This window comes from Callithrix jacchus, chromosome 7 (genome assembly GCF_049354715.1).
Source record: "Callithrix jacchus isolate 240 chromosome 7, calJac240_pri, whole genome shotgun sequence".
In the NCBI taxonomy this organism is placed as follows: domain Eukaryota; kingdom Metazoa; phylum Chordata; class Mammalia; order Primates; family Cebidae; genus Callithrix; species Callithrix jacchus.
In genome coordinates, this window is record NC_133508.1 from 62,734,714 (window position 1) to 62,755,721 (window position 21,008).

The following is a 21,008-nucleotide window of genomic DNA, read 5'->3' on the forward strand; positions in this document are numbered from 1 at the left end:
GGACTACAGGCTAATTTTTGTATTTCTTGGTAGAGCCGGGGTTTTACCATGTTAGCCAGGCTGGTCTCCAACACCCTGGCCTCAAGTGATATGCCCACCTCAGCCTCCCAAAGTGCTGGGATTGGAATTGTGTACTTTTCTGAATGTATATTATACTCGAAGAAAAAGCTTACTAAACAAAAAACAAAAAAGCACAAAAGCATGCCCAAATAAGCATTCCAAACGTCCATGCAGAAAAATACTTATATATATACATAAATATTCCTCCAATTTAAAAAAAATGAACACTGAGCTTTCCATATTGAATATCAATATTAAAAGATGTCAGCAATATATTGTTAGGCACAAACAGAAAAACACGTGCCTATTAAATGTAATCTGATCCTAGTCTATTAAAAAATATTATACATGGGTATGTCAATAAACATATGTATCAAATATGTGGTAGAGGCATAGAAAATGGATGGAAATAAATCCCTAAACTGTTAAAAACTAGGAGCCCAGGCTCCTTAACGAGGTCCTCTAAAGACTCTTTAACAAGCCCATTTAACGAGGCCCAGCAGGAAATTTGAGCTACAGCTGAGCGGAACTGGGCCCTCACTCTGTCAGAGCTGGGCCCTGGCACGGCCCTGGGCAGGCTGGGGGCCACTTAGGATCAGAGTTTCTGGAAGCATCATGCAAGGTGAGCCCTGCGGGCCCTGCAACAGCCAGGTCAAGGCCTTCGGGAATGGGTGTAAAGGACCCTGAGGTCCTGAGGATGAAGACAGGAGAACTAGCCCTGGCCTCATGGGCCCCAGTGGTGTTGGGGGAAGTGCAGGGAAGACAGCCCTATCTGGACACCCCAATTTATCATCACAATCCTCAGGACACCAAGATCATATCATTAGTAGGTGGAACAGCCAGGCCTTGATCCCAAATCTGTCTGAAACTCGTTAGAGGCTCTGCGCTGGGCTGGGGAGGGTGTGGTGAAGACAGCAGAGAGAAGCAGGGTGCCCGGTACAAAGACCCAGAACCCCACGGCAGAATCACAGAAGTGGCTTTGGCCCAGTGCCTGCCACTGGGGTCAGAAAGCAGCTAAGCTGCTTTCTGGGGTCAGAGCTCAACCACTAAATCTGGCCCCAAGGGCCCCTCTGTTAACTCAGCTCTGACACCTCTGGCTCCAGCTTCCAGCAGCCTGGAGGCTGGCCCCATCCAAAATAGATCCCAGAAGCCAGAGCCAGGTCTGTCTACTATGCCTCTGTACATAGCCACCCCCAATCCCCTACTCACTCTCCACCTCACTCTCCCCTGCCCCCTTCACCCACCCCACTGCTGTGTTCTGAGTCACTCAGGACATATGACTACTAAAAAGATGGAAAGAGTAGGGGCAGAGGAGCAGGGGTAGCTGGAACAGCCTGGGCCCCAGGTTCAAGTCCCCAGAGTTTGAGCCAGATGTGGCCTGGCTGATTGGCCTAAGCAACTTAGAGCAAATGAATTTAGCAGGTGTGGGACAGCAGTCAGCAGGTGGGAGCCTTCTGTGTACCAGGTTTATTCAGTCTGTACAACTGTTGGTATCAGTGTCTCCATGTTACAGATAAAGAAACTAAGGCTCTGAGAGGAAGTAACTTGTCCAAGGTCACCTACAGCTTAGACCACTGAACCAAGGAAAACGTAGAGTTTGAGCACAGTCCTGCTACTCACTAGGAGGAAAGCCGTGTGGTTTGGGCAAGTTACTTTACCTTTGTGAGTCTCCGTTTCTTCATCTATAAAGATGCTATTAAATTAATATTTAACTTATAAAATTGTGAGGATTCAAAAAGGTAATGTGAATCCTAGTACAGTGGCACACACCTGTTATTCTAGCTGCTCAGGAGGCTGAAGCAGGAGGATTGCCTGAGCCCAGGAGTTCGAGGCTACAGTGAGCTGTCATTGCACCACTGAACTCCAGCCTGGGCAATAGAACAAGATCCTATCTCTTAAAAAAAAAAAAAAAAAGAAAGAAAGAAAAGGTAACATTAAAACTCTTAGCATGGTATCTGGTATATAAAAGGTCCTTAGAAAATGTTTTTTTATTATTATTATTTTGAGATAGGGTCTCTTTCTCTCTCTCTTTCTCTCTCTCTTTCTCTCTGTTGTCCAGGCTGGAGTGTAGTGGCCCAATCATAGATCACTGCAGCCTCAACTTCCCAGGCTCAAGTGATCCTCCTGCCTCAGCCTCCAAGTAGCTGGGACTACAGGCATGTGCCACCACACCCAGGTAATTTTTTTGTTTTTTGGAGAGACAGGGTCTTGCTGTCTCAAACTCTTGGCCTCAAGCAATCCTCCCACCTTGTCCTCCCAAAGTCTTAGCAAATGTTATTATGATTCATTTAATTATCTGACCAATTAGAGAGTTTATTCCCTCAGAGCAGTGGGGTTAGGAAATGTTTTTAATCTTCCTAGATCAATCCAGAATGTCTTCCTGAAAGAAGCAGCATTTCCGTTCCATTTTAACCTGAGACCATGAATTTCCTAGGTATATAAGGTTGTGATGGGGTAAGCATGGGGAGTATTTGGTAGAAGGGGGCACAACTTGGTTAGGAAGAATTGCCTCAGTCTGGGTGTGGGGGTCAGGCCAGGTCTAAACACAGGCAGGACTCCAGACCTTGTTCTCGGAGAATGTCCCAACATCCTGCTTGGGCACCTTGGATGATAAACAGGTTATCACCCTCCGAACCCCAAGTGAACCTGATAAATCCTGGCAAAGCTGAGGCGAGAAGAAGAGGCCCATCTATAAATACTCAATGACTCAGGCTCAGTGTCGTGTTGAAAGAGCCGCTTGTGTTTATGGCTCGGTTGCTTTGAGAGACAGTCCAGCTCTAGGAGAAAGGTCCAGGTGTCCTGAAGTCTCAGCCCTCCCAGTTTTCTCTGCTGGGGCAGGTTTGGGACCTGGGGCCAGACCCTCCATACCTTGGCTTAGTGTCCAGTCTGTTATGAGACTGAACAAACCTCTCACTTCTCTGAGCTTCCAGCCATGCAGGAAATGAAACATGTTTACTCTCCCTACTTTAGCCAGGTGGGCTGTGAGGCAGGATGGCCTAGTGATTGGGCACTCAGATTTTTGGTCCCAGATAAATATAGGTTCAAGTCCCAGTTTCATCCCTTAACTAGCTATGTGACTTTAAGCCAGTCAATTCATGTTTCTGAGCCTCAGTTTCCTGAACTATAAAATGTAGACAATAATGGAACTTCCTTTACAGAATTGTCATGAGGATGAAAGAAGAAGGGAGCATATATAAGGTGCTTAGCACAGTAACTGACAGGTAATAAACACTCAGTTAATGATCATTTATGATTACAAATTAAGCTAACTGTTTAAAATATTTTGAAAAGGGATATTGGAGATCTTGATTCCCCTAGAGAGATATTTATGGAGTCAGTGATGATCCAATAATTTCAACCACCTCTCTGCTTTCCAAATAGAAAGAGCCAAGCTATGAAGAAAACAAGACAGTTCCCCAAGATTGGTAGGGAAAGGGCAAGGCACTGTCACTCACCAAATGCCTACTGTGGACCAGCTGCTGTCACCTCCACCATCATCTCACTTACTCTCCGGCCACCAGCAAGGTACAACTCCCCTATACAGAACAGTAAACTGAAACCCTGTGAAATGAACTGAATGGCAGAGCTGGGATTTGACCCTGGGTCTGAGTACCTTTGAAGTGCTTGTGTGTGGTCCTATCACACTCAGGTACTTGGCTGCCTCCCTGATCTAGGAAGGTGCCCAAGGAAGAGATAGAAGTGAGAGAATGAGAAAGGAAGACTCAAGGTGCTCAGCAACAGGCAAGGGGGAGTGTAGAGATTTAGAAGGAGGATGGGAGGTGGGGGCTGTTTGGGAAGAACACATGACTTTGAGGTGACTGCTCTATGGGTCAACCAGCAGGCAGATGGAAAAGTACAGCTGAACTCAGAAGAAAGATCAGATTGGGAGCAGGGTGCAGTGGCTCACACCTGTTATCTCAGCACTTTGGGAGGCTGAGGCAGGAGGATCATTTGAGTTCAGGAGTTTGAGACCAGCCTCAGCAACATGGCGAAACCTGTCTCTACAAAAAATGCAAAAATTAGCCGGGCATGGTGGTGCACACCTGTGGTCCCAGCCACTTTGCAGGAGCTGAGGTAAGAAGATTGCTTACTGTACTCCAGCCTGGGCAACAGAGTGAGACACTGTCTCCAAAAGAAAGAGAGAAAAGAGAGAGAGAGACAAACTGGGATGGAGTTGGGGGAAGAGAATCCTTTGCTCAAGGCTGTTTGAAATGACTTCTAAACTTACAACCCCTCAGGACCCTCTTCCGCATGGCTTTGAATGCCATCCCTTCAGCATCCTACATGCAGGCCTTTGCACGTGCTGTGTGATCTGCCTAGAACAGTCTTTTCCTCCTCAGCTGACATGTCACCTCTTCAAAGAAGCCTTCTTTAACCACTCTTTAAATAGGCCCTCCTATTACTCCTGGACTCAGTACCTGCTTGGTTCTTTCTCAGTGTTTATCGCAATCTATATTATTTATTTATTTATTTATTCTAGATGCTCTGAATCAGCAACAATCTATATTTTACTCAATTTCTTTGTTAGTTGTTTGTCCCCACCCTCTACCCAAGACAGCATCTGTTCCATGAGTGCAGGGATTGGATGAGCTTGTTCAATGCTATCTACAGCTCCTGGAATAGCACCTGGCATACAGTGCAGCTTAGAATATTTATGGAATGAATGAAGGATCCAGTCCCATCTGTCTCCTAATACCCTGTCTCCGACTGTCTGCTCCATCGGAGCTGACTTCCCACTGTTTCTCCATCGAACCCTCCTCATTTGCCCCTTCTATGGGCCCCTACTTGGAATACACTCTCTCCTCTGCCCATTCAAACCCTGCCCAAGGCTGAGCTCCCCTGGGAAGCCCACTCACCCCCAGATCAAGTGAAGTGAGCAGTTTTTACGAATGTACATGGCGGCCCTGCTCCAAGCACCACTGCTTACCTTGAACAAGTCACATCAACTCTCTGGACCCTATTTTCCCCAGTTATTCTATTCTTGGGATTATATCTAAAATAAATCATTCAAAACCTGAGAAAAGCCAGAAATGGCCAAAGATATGCTCTGAAGTATTATTTAAAATAGAAAAAGCTTTTAAAACAACAAAAATATTAAATGTTAATAATAATAAAAAGCGACTGTTTAATGAGTGCCTAGATGGGTCTGGCAGTGAGCAGCTGTGGTTCAGAGCTGTGGTTAAGCACACAGGCCCTGGACCCACAGCCCGCCACTTAATGTATAATCTTTTTGTGTGTTTGCAACAGAGTCTCATTCTGTTACCCAGGCTGGAGTGCAATGCAATCTCAGCTCACCGCAACCTCCACCTCCCAGATTCAAATTATTCTCCTGCCTCAGCCTCCCGAGTAGCTGGGATTATAGGGCTGTGCCACCACACCCAGCTAATTTGGTATTTTTAGTAGAGACAGGGTTTCACCATGTTGGCCAGGCTGGTAACGAACGCCTGACCTCAAGTGATCCATCCAAAGTGCTGGGATTACAGGCATGCGCCACTGCACCGAGCTAGTTTTTGTAGATGGGGTTTTGCCATATTGCCTAGGCTGCTCTTGAACTCCTGGCCTCAAATGATCCTTCTGCTTTGGCCTCCCAAGGTATTGGCTGTACTGTGTCTTGAGCCAATGATTTAACTTCTTTGAGATTCAGTTTCCTCATCTATAAAATGGGAATGATCGTTTCCTTCCTTATAGGGCTTTTGCTGTTATTGTTGTTAAGTAAACCTGTCACTGACTGTAATTCAAATACCATAAGGTAGGCGACTAAGAGTGTAGCTGAATAAAGTTTCACAAAATAAGCATTGTTGTGTAACCAACAAAAAAATATGATTTTGACGATTACATGAGACAACACCTGGGAAATACTTCGAGCAGTGCCTGGCACAGAGAACATGCTGGAATGGGCTGCTCCTGTTTCATGGGCATTGTGCTAAGCACTCTCTTTCCATGTGTTATTTTTATTTAATTTTGTTTTCCTTTTATTTACCTCTCAATAACCCTATGAGGTAGGCTCTAATATTACCCTCATTTCAAATAAGGAAACCGAGATTCAGAGAAGTTAAATATACTGCCCAACATCACAAAGTTAGTAAATGACGGAGGTGAGAGAAGAACCCATGTCTTTTGCCAAAACCTTTTTCCAAAACTCCTTGATATACTGAATCCCCAAGACATCTACTGCTGCATCAGCGAATAAGCTGTTTTTAAGAAGGATATTCAATGACCAGCTAGGTAAACTGTGGTCTGCTGAATGCTCTCTCTTTCTTTTTGAGATGGAGTCTCACTCTGTCACCCAGGCTGGAGTGCAGTGGCACGATCTTGGCTCCCTGCAGCCTCTGCCTCCTGGGTTCAAGTAATTCTCCTGCCTCAGCCTCCCAAGTAGCTGGGATCACAGGTGCCCACCACTACATCGGCTAATTTTTATATCTTCAGTAGAAATGGGGTTTCACCATGTTGGCCAGGCTGGTCTCAAACTCCCGACCTCAGGTGATTGGCCCAATTCGGCCTGCCAAAATGCTGGGATACAGGGGTGAGACACCATGCCCAGCCAGTCTGCTTCTTGAGTTGATTAAATAAATATCTGTTGAGCACCTACTACGTGCCAGGCACTGTTCTAGGCACTGGAGATACAGAAAAAGCAAGAGAAAAAAGTTCCCTTTTCTTCCCAGGGAGCTTATTTTCTGGCAGGAGAAGACAGATTTTTAAAAATAAAGATAATTTCTTTTCTGTTTTGTTTGTTTTTTTTGGTTTTTATTTATTTTTTATTTTTTAAATAAAGATAATTTCTGATGTAATAAATCCTATCAAGAAAATAAACCAGGCCGGGTATGGTGGCTCATGCCTATAATCCTAGCATGTCAGGGGGCCAAGGTTGGGAGGATTGCCTGAGCTCAGGAGATTGAGAATAGCACAGCCTGGGCAACATGGCAAAACCCTGTCTCTAAGAAAAATACAAAAAATTAGCTGGGTGTAGTGGTGTGTGCCTGTAGTAGCTACTTGGGAGGCTACATGATTGAGGAGAATCACTTGAACCCAGGAGGAAGAGGTTGCAGTGAACCGAGATCATGCCACTGCACTTCAGTCTGGGTAACAGAGTGACATTCTAGTCTGGGTGACAGAATCTGTCTCAAAAAGAAAAAAAAAAAGAAAAAAGAAAAAGAAAATAAACCAGAATCAACTGGGAGCAATGGCTCATGCCTGCAATCCCAGCACTTTAGGAGGCCTTGGTGGGAGGATCACTTGGCCCCAGGAGTTACAGACCAGCCTGGACAACATAGAGACACCCTGTCTGTACAAAAAATTTAAAAATTAGCTGCGCATGGTAGCACACATTTGTAGTCCCAGCTACTCAGGAGGCTGAGGCAGGAAGAGTTCAGGAATTTGATCACACTAGTTGGTATTTACTCAAAAGAGCTGAAAACTCGATGTTGACACAAAAACCTACACGTGAATGTTTATAGCAACTTTATTCATACTTGCCAAAACTTGGAAGCAACCAGGGTGTCCTTCAGCAGGTGAATCGATACATAAACTGTGGTACAGCCAGACAATGGATTAGTATACAGCACTAAAAAGAAAGAAACGAACTAATAAGTGATGAAAAGACATAGAGGAACCTTAAATGCATATCATTAAGCGAAAGGAGACCATCTGAAAAGGCTGACATACTGTATGATTCCAACTATATGACATTCTGGTAAAGGTAAAACTGTGAAGACAATAAAACAATAAAAAAATTAGTGATTGACCAGGCGCAGTAGCTCACACCTGTAATCCCAGCACTTTGGGAGGCCAACGTGGGTGAATAACTTGAGCTCAGAAGTTCAAGACCAGCCTGGCCAACATGTGAAACCCCATCTCTACTAGCAAATACAAAAATTAGGCAGGCATGGTGGTGCACACCTGTAATCCTAGCTACCCAGCAGGCTGCAACCTCTGCCTCCCAGGTTCAAGCAATTTTCTTGCCTCAGCTTTCCGAGTAGCTGGGATTATAGGCACTTGCCACCATGCCCAGCTAATTTTTGTATTTTTAGTAGAGACAGGGCGTGAATGACCACGCCCAGCTAAGGAAAGCTATTACTTTTTAAAAATCAATTAAAGGCTGGGCACCGTGGCTCACACCTGTAATCCTAGCACTTTGAGAGGCCGAGGTGGGTGGATCACTTGAGGTCAGGAGTTCAAGACCAGCTTGGCCAAGATGCTGAAAGATGGTGAAACCCCATCTTTATTTTTTAAAGAAAAAATTTTTAAAAATCAATTAATATTTTTTATTTGTTTTAAGAAAACAAAGCAGCATTGTCTGGTATAATTTGTTAGCTCAGGTGGAGGAATAAAAAATTCCTGGAAGATCTTTGTTCCTTAAAGTCTGCCACAGCTCCCCTGGGGAAGAACAAAATGAGAAGTTGTGTGTAAAAATGAGGGGTGGGGCTACCAGCATCCACTACTTACTAGACACTTGCTGTATGTTAATCCCTGTGCTTTAAGGAATTATTTCATTTGTCCTTTCAAAAGTCAAATGAAAATGTTTCTATTACGTAAACCAAGAAGAGTGTCTAAGACAGGTCTCAATCAATTTAGAGGTTTATTTTGCCAAGATTGAGGACATACTCTTGTAAAAGATACAAGCTAGGTTGCTCACACCTAGAATCCCTGCACTTTGGGAGGCTGAGTCAGGAGGATTGCTTGAACCCAGGAGTTTGAGACCAGCCTGAGAAACATAGTGAGACCCTGTCTCTCATTTTTTTAAATTAAAAATTACATTAACTTTCTTTCATTTTTTTTTTTCAATAAAAAATGTTTTTTAAGGTCTCAAACTCCTGACCTCAAGTGATCCACTCGCTTCAGTGGCCTCCCAAGTGCTGGGATTACAGGCGTGAGCCACCACAGCCGGCTGCAACCCTGTCTCTTTTTTTAAAAAGAGAGAGAGAGAGAAACAAGCCACAGTAGCATCTGTGGCCAGCAGTATTTCCAAGAGTGTTCTAAAGGCTTCAGTGTTGAAAAGGGGAAAAGTGAGCCAGAGAGAAAGGAAGAAAGAAAAATAAAAGGGAGGGTACAAAAAATGAGACAAGTGGTTATGTTATTTTGAGGCTTGCTGAAGTGTCACTGAATCCACATGTTGCATGTGAAAAGGAGGGGATAGAGGAACAGTCTGTATTCTGGCCAGGTGGGGGTGTGGTGGCTCATGTCTGTAATTCTAGCATTTTGGGAGGCCAAGATGGGTGGATCACCTAAGGTCAGGGGTTCCGGACCAGCCTGGCAAACATGGTGAAACCCCGTCTCTACAAAAAATACAAAAATTAGCCAGATGTGGTGGTGCATGCCTGTAATTCCAGAGGCTCGGGAGGCTGAGGCAGGAGAATTGCTTGAACCTGGGAGATGGAAGTTGCAGCGAGCCAAGATCATGCCACTGCACTCCAGCCTGGGTGACAGAGTGAGACTTCATCTCAAAAAAAAAAAAAAGAAGACCGGGTGCAGTGGCTCATGCCTGTAATCCTAGCACTTTGGGAGGCCGAGGTGGGTGGATCACCTGAGGTCAGGAGTTCAAGACCAGCCTGGCCATCATGGTGAAACCCCATCTTCATAAAAAAAAAAAAAAAATTAAAAAAAGAAAGAAAAAGAAAAATTATGTATTCCTCTCATGCACAATGTGCTCAGTAAATCTACACTTTACATAAAGTAAAGTAAACATACAGCAGAGGGAGAAGTCAAATCTGCATCCTCTGGGGTGGGCGGTGGGACTATTTCTAGTCTCTTTTTGTCCCATACCTGAGAAGATAAGCTGCTCATTTACACTGCCAGGATGAGGGAGGCCACCTGGGGAGATATCTGTTTAAGAAGAGGAGAAAAGGCAATTGTTTGTGTGTGACTCGGTTTCCAAGCTTAACTTTCCCTTTTGGCACAGTTAGTTGAGGGTCCCGAGATTCAAACTTAATTTTTTTTTTGAGACAGAGTTTCACTTTTATTGATGAGGCTGAAGAGCAATGGCATAATCTCAGCTCACTGCAACCTCCTTGTCCCAGGTTCAAGCAATTCTCCTGCCTCAGCCTCCTAAGTAGCTGGGATTACAGGCGCCAGCCACCACACCCAGCTAATTTTTTGTATTTTTTGTAGAGCCAAGGTTTCACCATGTTGGCCAGGCTGGTCTTGAACACTTGACCTCGGGTAATCTGCCCTCCTCTGCCTCCCAAAGTGCTGGGATTATAAACCTGAGCCACGTCGCCCAGCTACAAACTTAATATTATTCCCAGTTAACCGCTGAGGAAACTGAGGCTGAACGATGTAGATTTTCCGGATCACTGCCTGAGTGCAGACAGTGTGTCTAAACCCCTAAGGAAGATGGAGGTCCTTTAATCCTCCTTCCAGCTTTGAGAGTCCAGTTCCATGCCTGAATTTGTTCCTTCTGGGGGGGCGCTGCTCTCTTGGGCATTGGATCCCTGGAAGGACAGTGCTGTGCCCACAGGGGACTGAGGAGATGACAGCCTGGCTGGGGTTTGACTTCCTGCAGGAATTTCACGCCTTCCCAGACCTTAGAGTGCAGGTGGAGGGTGTCTGGCAGAGAAGGCGCCAAGTACTTCCTGCTGGGAAGGACAGTTCCCATGGCGAGGGAGGCCAGCGGCTCCTTCTCCTGCCCTGGCCACCTGTTCCCCAGCTCTCCCCTCCCCATCTCTCCACCTCGGAATGCTAGATGCAAAACTGGTGGGCTGGCTGGGTATTAATAACTCAACTCTGTCAGACTCTGACGTCTACGCTGATAAGAAAGGCGTTTCCTACTGGCAGCCAAGGCATTGGCGTACCTTCTCAGCCATTCTCCAACCCCTCAGTGCCCCTGAAGAGAATGAGGGTGGCAGGATAGTAATAGTAATAACCATAGCTACCCTGTTTTGAGTGCTGTACTCTGCCAGGCCTCCGTGCCAAATGCGTCACCCACATTGTTGCATTCAGTCCTCCAGCCAGCCCTTCAGGTACTTTTAGTATCTCCATTTCATATATGAAATAACTGAGTCTTGCGAGAGGTCAAGTAACTTGCCCCAGGCCACACAGCAAGTGAGCTGCAGAGAGAAATCCAAATCCTCTCTTCCAGCAGCACTAAACCCTCATCTTCTTTCATCTTGTGGGTGGTAAGAGCCGGAGGGAGATATGCTGCTTTGGCTGGCTGGTACGCAAGGGAAGCTCTGTGCCAGGTTTCTTCAACTTCCAGGAACAGAGTCGACTAGGATGGGGCAGAAAGGGAGGGGGAGAGCTTCCAGGAAGCCACATTTCTGGTGGATAAACAGCAGGCCCAGGGCTGTTGGCCCAGGCCTTGTGATGGCCCCAGGGGGCAGGGGCAGGGCGAGCTGGGAGAGGGGCCATCCCCAGGCTTCTAGAATGAGGTAACAGGATCATCTGTTGCTGCCCAGGGAAGGCAAGGTTCTGCTTTGAGAAGGCAGGACCTTTCCGCCTCTGCTCTCCTCTTCTCCTCTGCTCGCTGGTTCTCCATCCCTCTCTCCTCCCTTCACTCCTTGCAGGTGCTTGACATTTGGAGTCTTGCAGGAAACTGGGACAATCACAGGGAGAGGACAGCGGCGCAGCCCATTTGTCCAGAGCCTCTCTGTCATGGAGGCCTCAAAGTTAGGCTTTTGACCTTGGCTTCTGAGTGGCAGGGGGGCATAATAGCTAAGCCTGCAGGCTCTGGAGCCAGACTGCTGCTGGGCCACCCCCACAAGGCTGCCACTTTTTTTTTTTTGAGACAGAGTCTTGCTCTGTCACCTAGGCTAGAGTGCAGTGGCGAGATCTCAGCTCACTGCAACCTCCGCTTCCCGGGTTCAAGTGATTCTCCTGCCTCAGCCTCCTAAGTAGCTGGGATTACAGGTGCCTGCCACTGTGCCCAGCTAATTTTTGTATTTTTAGTAGAGATGAGGTTTCACCATCTTGGCTAGGCTGGTCTCAAACTCATGATCCACCCACCTCCGCCTCCCAAAGTGCTAGGATTACAGGCATGAGCCACAGTGTCTGGCCACAGGGCTGCCACTTAATGCTGCCTAACCTTGGGCAGGTTCCCTAACCTCTCTGTGCCTCAGTTTCTCTGTCTGTAAAATAGTGATAAAACTTCATAGGGTTTTTGCAAAAATGCAATGAGTTGATAAATGCAGACATTTCTGTAAGTGTGAAGCCTGGCACAGAATAAGCATTCTATCAGTGTTAGCTGCTGTTTCCAAATGAAGTTACATACAGAATCATGGATAGAATGGAAAGAAGACATTCATCAGAGAAATTTCAAAAAACAGTCTCCTGTAACCATACCACTCAGCACAACCACTAACATCATTCACTCTATTTTCTTTAGATTTTTTCCTGTTTATCATTTTTATAACATCGTAACCAACATATGCTTAAAAGTTGTAAAACTTAGCCTGGGCATGGTGGCTTACGCCTGTAATCCAGCACTTCGGGAGACTGAGGTGGGCAGATTACTTGAGACCAGGAGTTTGAGACCAGCCTGGCTAACATGACAAAACCCCCCTCCCCTCTCTACAGAACCCCCTCTACGAAAGTTAGCCAGGTGTGGTGGTACATGCCTGTAATCCCAGCTACTCTGGAGGCTGAGGCAGAAGAATGGCTTGAACCCAGGAGGCAGGGGTTGCAGTAAACCTAGATCGTGCCACTGCACTCTAGTCTGGGTGACAGAGTGAGACTCCATCTCAAAAAAAAAAACAAAAAAGCCTGGGCACAATGGCTCAGGCCTGTAATTCCAGCACTTTGAGAGGCCAAAGTGGGCAGATGACTTGAGGCCAAGAGTTCAAGACCAGCCTGGCCAACATGGTGAAACCCTATTTCTTAAAAAAAAAAAAAAAAAAAGTTATGTAACTTTGGGACTTTTTTCTTTTTCTTTTTTTTTTTGAGATGGAGTCTCCCTCTGTCATCAGGCTGGAGTGCAATGGTGCGATCTTGGCTCGCTGCAACCTCCGCCTCCCAGGTTCAAGTGATTCTTCTGCCTCAGCCTCCCAAGTAGCTGAGACTATAGGTGCATGCCACTACACTCAACTAATTTTTGTATTTTTAGTAGAGATGAGATTTCAACCATGTTGGGCAGGATGGTCTTGATCTCTCGACCTGGTGATCTGCCCGCCTTGGCCTCCCAAAGTGCTGGGATTACAGGCGTGAGCCACTGCGCCCAGCCGGGACTTTTTTTCATTTAACATTTTATCCTAAGCATTTTCTATAATAATTCAATATGTTTTTGTCAAGAATACACACATATAAAATATGAAGTTCACTCAATGTTCATGTGTGTAGTTACCACTTAACCACTACACATCTCAAGATACAGAACATTTCCAATGCTCCAGATGATTCCTTCACCTTCCCAGTCAATAACTACCTTTCTTCCCCTCATGCAACCTTCTGGCTTCTATCAACAGGGATTAGTTTCACCTGTTTAAGAACAAGATCCACTCTTTTGAGAATGTCCACTTTTTAATGGCTGCAGAATATTCTAGCCTATGGATGTATCAGACACATGTTGTTTTGCTTTCAGTTTCTCACTGTTATCAATAATGCTACACTGGGCCAATCATGATGGCTTACACCTGTAATCCTAGCACTTTGGGAGTCCAAGACAGGCGAATCACCTGAGGTCGGGAGTTCAAAACCAGCCTGGCTAACATGATGAAACCTGGTCTCTACTAAAAATACAAAAAAATTAGCTGGGCATGGTGGCATGTGCCAGTAATTCTAGCTACTCGGGAGGCTGAAGCAGGAGAATTGCTTGACCCAGGAGGCGGGGGTTGCAGTGAGCTGAGATCGCACCACTGCACTGCAGCCTGGGTGACAGAGTGGGACTCCATCTCAATAATAATAATAATAATAATGCTACGTTGAGTGTCCTCTTCCTGCCTGGAGTTGGTGATTTGTTCTCAGAGGCTTGTGTCAGGACTGCAGATAGGAAGATGTCTTCAGGAAATGGTAAAATTGGGCACCCTGCCCCCAGTTTCAAAGCCACAGCCGTTATGCCAAATGGTCAGTTTAAAGCTATCAGCCTGTCTGACTACAAAGGAAAACATGTTGTGTTCTTCTTTCACTCTCTTGACTTCACCTTTGTGTACCCCATAGAGATCACTGCTTTCAGTGACAGGGCAGAAAAATTTCAGAAACTCAACTGCCAAGTGATTGGTGCTTCTGTGGATTCTCACTTCTGTCACCTGGCATGGATCAACACACCTAAGAAACAAGGAAGATGGGGACCCATGGACATTCCTTTGGCATCAGACCCGAATTGCACCATTGCTCAGGATTACGGGATTTGTTTTTTATTTTGAGACGGAGTCTCACTTTGTCGCCCAGGCTGGAGTGCAGTGGCACAATCTCAGCTCACTGTAACCTCTGCCTCCCAGGTTCAAGTGATTCTCCTGCCTTAGCCTCCTGAGTAGCTGGGATTACAGGCACCCGCCACTATGCCCGGCTAATTTTTATATTTTTAGTAGAGACGGAGTTTCACCGTGTTGGTCAGGCTGGTCTTGAACTCCTGACCTCAGGTGATCCACTGGTCTCAGCCTCCCAAAGTGCTGGGATTACAGGTGTGAGCCCCCACACCCGGCTGATTATGAGGTCTTAAAGGCTGATGAAGGCATCTCATTCAGGGTCCTCTTTATCATTGATGATAAGGGTATTCTTCTGCAGATCATTGTAAAGTGCCTCCCTGTTGGCTGCTCTGTGGATGAGACTTTGAGACTAGTTCAGGCCTTGTAGTTCAATGACAAACACGGGGAAGTGTACCCAACTGGCTAAAAGCCTGGCAGTGATACCATCAAGCCCGATATCCAAAAGAGCAAAGAATATTTCTCCAAGCAGAAGTGAGTGCTGGGCTGTTTTAGTGCAAGTAGTGGGCAGCCATGAGAACAAAACCTCTTTTTTTTTTTTTTTTTTAATGGAGTCTTGCTCTGTGGCCCAGGCCAGAGTGCAGTGGCGTGATCTCAGCTCACTGCAATCTCCACCTCCTGGGTTCAAACGATTCTCTTGCCTCAGCCTCCTGAGTAGCTGGGATTACAGGTACCTTCCACCATGCCCAGCTAATTTTTGTATGTTTAGTAGAGACAGGGTTTCACCATGTTGGTCAGGCTGCTTTCGAACTCCTGACCTCATGATCTGCCTTCCTTGGCATCCCAAAGTGCTGGGATTACAGGCGTGAGCCACCACACCCATCTGTATTTTTTTTTTTCCGTGAGTAAAACACAAGACTTCAGATTCAGCCAAACTGTGGTGTGTTTTAAGGCAGGACTTTCCTTCAGAGGGTGGAGAGACCAGCCTTTCTTCCTTCGGTAGGAATGGCACTGATGTGTATGATGTATCAGTAGAGGTCGTCAACCTATTGATCTTCTGCAGTTTGTATTAAACTTGAACTGAGAAACAAAAAATGCTACATTGAATGTCGCATTTTAAATAATTTTCTTAGGCTACAGACTCTCAGAAAGAGGACTGATTATTGAAAGCATTCTTGGTAAATACTGACAGATTGCTTTCCTGAGTGCGTGGCACCAGAGTGAATGATGTGCCAGTTAACTGGAGGAGCAAGCTTTAGATGCATAGCACCACTACGGTGTCCAGCTGAGCTCAACTGTCTACCTCCCTATCCCTGTCTGAACTTGAATACTCAGCATATAATACAGTGGTCCAGAAGGGTGTCTCCATGAGAAGTCTGGACAGCATGAGAAAGACCCAAAAGACTCTCTTGGAGAAACTGCCATAATAGGGAGTTTGGGCCTTAACTTTACAGTGTCAAAACTCTTTTTGTGGTACACTAAGAGGAGATTCACTGGGTTTTACAAATAACCAAGCAACAGAGTCTGACTCAATCATAAAGCAGATGACAATCTGTGAGTTTACAAAGATAAACTTTGTCAACTATGCAAGAATGTGTGTTTATCAAAAGACTGGTGTGTCCTCCCTTTGTTAGAAAGCCACAGGGGAAGCCAAATGATCATCAGAAAGTTTCTTGGTGTCTCAGAGAGGGCACCCTTATCTTCAGTTTAACAGACCCCTCTGAGCCTACGAGGAGCTATGAGTTTTCCTTAAGTCCAGTAGTTACTTGGCTATTCCTCCTTCCCACCCCAAACTTCCAAACACCAGATCCTGTGCAATCTCCCACCTGCTCTTAAATCTACTTCTTCCCATCGCCTCCATCACAGCCTGATCCAGACCACTGTCATCTCTTGCCTGAACCTTTGCAACTCATCTCTTCTTGCCCTCTTGCCCACTCTTGATCCACTCTCCACCTGCCAGTTAGCATGTTTTTGTTTTTTGAAACTGAGTCTCATTCTATTGCCCAGGCTGGAGTGCAGTGGTACAATCTCGGCTCACTGCAATCTCCGCCTCCTGGGTTCAAGTGATTCTCCTGCCTCAGCCTCCTGAGTAGCTGGGATTACAGACATGTGCCACCACGCCCGGTTAATTTTTGTATTTTTAGTAGAGGCGAAGTTTCACCATGTTGGCCAGGCTTGTCTCAAACTTCTGACTTCCAATGATCTGCCTGCCTCAGCCTCCTAAAATGCTGGGATTACAGGTGTGAGCCACCACACCCGGCCTCAAATGATCTTTTAAAGTAGACATATGATCGTGTTTAAAGTCTCTACCTAGTTGAATGTGGTGGCTCACAACTATAATCCCAACACTTTGGAAAGCCAAAGTAGGAGGATATCTTGAGCCCAGGAGTTCAAGAGCAGCCTGGGCAATATAGTATGACCATGTCTCCACAATAAATAATTAAATAATTAGCTGGGTATGGTGGCATGCGCCTGTGGTCTCAGCTACTTGGGAGGCTGAGATGGGAGGATCGCTTGAGCCCAGGAGGTCAAGGCTGCAGTGAACTGTGATCATGTCACTGCACTACACCCTGGGTAAAGAGCAAGACCCTGCCTCAGAAAAATAAAAATAAAATAAATAAAATCTCTACTTAAATCACTTTGGTGACTGACAGATTAATGGATGTACAAAATAAAATATATACACAAAACAGAATACTGCTTAGCCTTAAAGAGGAATGAAATTTTGACACATGCTACAACATGAGTGAAACTTGAAGACCTTGTGCTAAGTGAAATAAGCCAGACACAAAAAAACAAAAATTACAGGCGCAGGGGCTCATGCCTGTAATCCCAGCACTTTGGGAGGCTGAGGCGGGCAGATCACTTGAGGTCAGGATTTTGAGACCAGCCTGGCCAACATGGTGAGACCCTGTCTCTACTAAAAATACAAAGATTAGCCAGACATGGTGGCACATGCCTGTAGTCCCAGCTACTTGGGAGGCTGAGGTGGGAGGATTGCTTGACCAGGAAGTGGAGTTTGCAGTGAGCCGAGATCGCACCACTGCACTCTAGCCTGGGCCACAGAGTAAGATTCTGTCTCAAATTAAAAAAAAAAAAAAAAAGTTCTGGATGGTGGTGATGGTTACACAACAGTATGAATGTACTTAATGCCGTTGGACTATACAGTTAAAATGATTAAATCAGCTAATTTTATATTATCTCTGTTTTACCACAATTAAAAAAAAAGACCCTTGCTGACCTGTTGCTTTTATCCCCAAAGCTATAACATGGTCTGTGAGACCCTGCAGGATCTCACCCCTGCCTTGTGTAGGGATTTTAAGGCCAAAACTCACACAACTTCTTCCCTCTCCAGTTGGGATCTGGACCTATTAGGAAATCCAAATGGCAATCAAGGCAATAGAGAAATAAAAATCTGGACCTTATTACTGATAAAGCTGGGCTTTGGAAATAAAAGCTTAAAGCCATAGTGGAGCTTCCTAGTGTCTTCCTCTCCCCATCGTCTCTCCCCAGTTCTTGATTGAAACTTCCAGCTGAGGCCTGCATAGAGCAGCTGGCACAGGCTGTCCTGCCTGCCGAGCATGTGCCTCCCCCTGCTGCTCACTTAGCTCATTTCTGCTTCTTGGTCATTTCTTAGCATAAGTGTCACATGTGGCTGGGTGTAGTGGCTCATGCCTGTAATCCCAGCACTTCAAGAGGCCAAGGTGGGTGGATCACTTGAGGCCAGGAGTTCAAGACTAGCCTGGCCAACATGGCGAAACCCTGTATCTACCAAAAATACAAAAACGTAGCCAGGTGGTGTGTGCCTGTAGTCCCGAGCCGCCTGTGAGGTTGAGGCAGAAGAATCACTTGACTGGGGAGGCAGAGGTTACAGTGAGCCCGAGATCGCGCCACTGCACTCCAGCCTGAGCAACAGAGTGAGACTGTGTCCCCCCCAAAAAAGTATCACACGCTCAGAGGCCTTCCATGGCCCATACTACCTCCTCCCTGCCTCCTAGTAAGTCTCATGGCCCCTAGAACTTCTCCTGCATAGCACTTTCCAGAACTGCATTTATGTGTCTCTTTCCATGATCACTGTGTGTGTAAATAAGAAGGCAAGTTTCATGAGAGCAGGCACTGTGCTATGGTCTCCATGTGTCCCCCTAAAATTCGTATGTTAAAACTAAATTGCTAGTGTGATAGTATAAAGAGTCATGGCCTTTAGCATGTGATTAAGTCATGAGGGTGGAGCCATCATGGGTAGGATTAGCAACCTTATGAAAGGGGTGCAAGGGAGCTAGTCATCCCTTTCTGCCCTTTCAGTTCTGCCTTGTAAGGATGTAGCACCAAGTCACCATCTAGGAAGCAGAGAGAGCAGCTCTCACCAGACATGGAATCTGCTGGCACCTTGATCTTGGTATTCCCAGTCTGTAGGATTGGGAGAAGTAAATTTCTATTGCTTATAAAGTACTCAGTCTAAGGTATTTTGTTATAGCAGCATGAAGACTAAGACGCACCATGTATACTGCATGTTTTCTTCATGGCCACATCCCCAGTGCCTAGCATGGTGCCTGGCACTTAGGCTCCTACATACATTGGAGAATATTCTACTCACTAGCACTCCTTTCCAGGAGAGTTCTGTATACTGTTGAAAGACAAATGTGGATAAGGTTTGGGGCTGGGAGGTCAGGGGCCAGCCTAAGTAACATTCGGAGCTACACCGATTAGTGGGCCTTGTGGGGTCTACAGGTTTGTCCAGGGCCCAAGAGGTCAGGACCATTGAGAGACTAAGTGCGGTTATCTGTGCCTCCTTCCCAGCCCCTGCTCTAAATAACCAGAGAGCAAATATTTGAAGAATGTCAGCTTAAAGGAGTGTCTTGCTTTCACCCTCAAATCTCAACGTTTTTATTTTTTTAATTGACAAACAAAAATTGTATATATTTACATGTGTATAACATGATGCTTCGAAATATGAATGTATTGTGGAATGGCTGAATTTAAGTCCCAGTGTAAATGCTACTTGCTCTCTCTTTTTTTTTTGAGTTGGAGACTCACTTTGTCACCCAGGCTGGAGTGCAGTGGCACGATCTCAGCTCACCACAGCCTCCGTCTCCCGGGTTCCAGCAATTCTCCTGCCTCAGCCTCCCAAGTAGCTGGGATTACAGGCATAAGCCACCACGCCTGGCTCATTTTTGTATTTTTAGTAGAGATGGGGCTTCACCATGCTGGTCAGGCTGGTCTTGAACTGTTGACCTCATAACCACCCACCTTGGCCTCCCAAAGTGCTGGGATTACAGGCATGAGCCACTGCACTCAGCCGCTACTTCCTCTCAAAAGCTTTCCTGCCCTCCTTTCCCCTTCACAGAAGCACAGTTTGGATTTCCTCCCCTGGGCTATGTAACCTCATCTGGCACTGTTTGATTTGTACTGTCCACATATTTATATGTTTGTCCTGCCTCCCAGAGGAAGTCCATGAGGGCAGGGACCTTGTCTTTCTGTTCACCGCTTTTTCTCAGCAATCAGCACAATTTCCTGCATGTGGTAGATATTCACCAAATAGCGGTTGACTTAACGAACAAAGTGCCACCATGTGCCAGGCACCAGTCAACTCCTGAGGAGGAATATATGTCAAGACATTTGTTGGCCACACACTAGCCTCTGAATTTAAGCCTGCCAGTAGGCTCCATCCTTCAGGACACAGAGCTTGGTCAACGAGGGGCCCACAACCCCAGCCCCTAGCCAATCATGTCCAACAAGACTTAATTTCAGGAATGTTGTTTGAGGAATAGAGAAGTGGACTTTCTCGTTCCTGTAGGATGGGAACTCATGAGGCTGAATTCCCACTGATGACCCCCGGGCCCACGAGGGAAGCCAGCCTTAAGACGAAGGCAGCATCATGAGAGGCAGAACAGAGGAAACTGAGTCTTTGGTGACATGTGAGCTGCTGAATCAAACTTCCTTCCCGAAGCTAGCCCTTTCATCTCCATTTCTCTTAGGGACATGTACTGATCACTCTTTTAAGTGACTTTGAGTTTCTACTCTTGCAACATGAAGCACCCAGAAGAGGCCAGAGAGTCAGAGGAAGCCCAAGCTTTAACACCTCAGGACCTGCTGGGGAGTTGGGTGAATCCTAATTTTGAGACACACTCAACTTCACCATCCAGCATGGTTTTCAGAGGTTTTTTTGAGTTGGAGACTCACTTTGTCACCCAGGCTGGAGTGCAGTGGCACGATCTCAGCTCACCACAGTCTCCGCCTCCCGGGTTCCAGCAATTCTCCTGCCTCAGCCTCCCAAGTAGCTGGGATTACAGGCATAAGCCACCACGCCTGGCTCAAATGAGCCAGAGTCATCCCCAGCAGCTCTTGGACACAGGGGCCGGAGATGTGAACCTGGGTCTTAACCATCAGCTGCTCCAGCTGTTCTCATTCCTCACCAAGAAGACAACTAGGACATACCAAAAACAAAAACGGCTAAAGTTATACCTGCCACAGGACCGTTGTGGGCCCCTGCATCACTCGTCTGGGGGTACTGGATCAGAAATAAACATTTCGTTCTTCTTGTTACAAGCATAGTGGAGGTATAGGATTGAAGAATCAGAGTGTTGGAGCTGGAAAGATCCTTAGAGATGAGCTGGTCAGATCCTCTCATTTTGCAGTTAGGGAGATTGAGTGTTAAAACAT

The 21,008-nt window shown here is 46.1% G+C and overlaps 1 pseudogene; it reads left to right on the forward strand.

Moving 5' to 3' along the window:
* Positions 1 to 13,940: 13,940 nt before the first annotated feature.
* Positions 13,941 to 14,348, forward strand: LOC118143126 (peroxiredoxin-1 pseudogene; annotated as a pseudogene).
* The last annotated feature ends 6,660 nt before the right edge of the window (positions 14,349 to 21,008 follow it).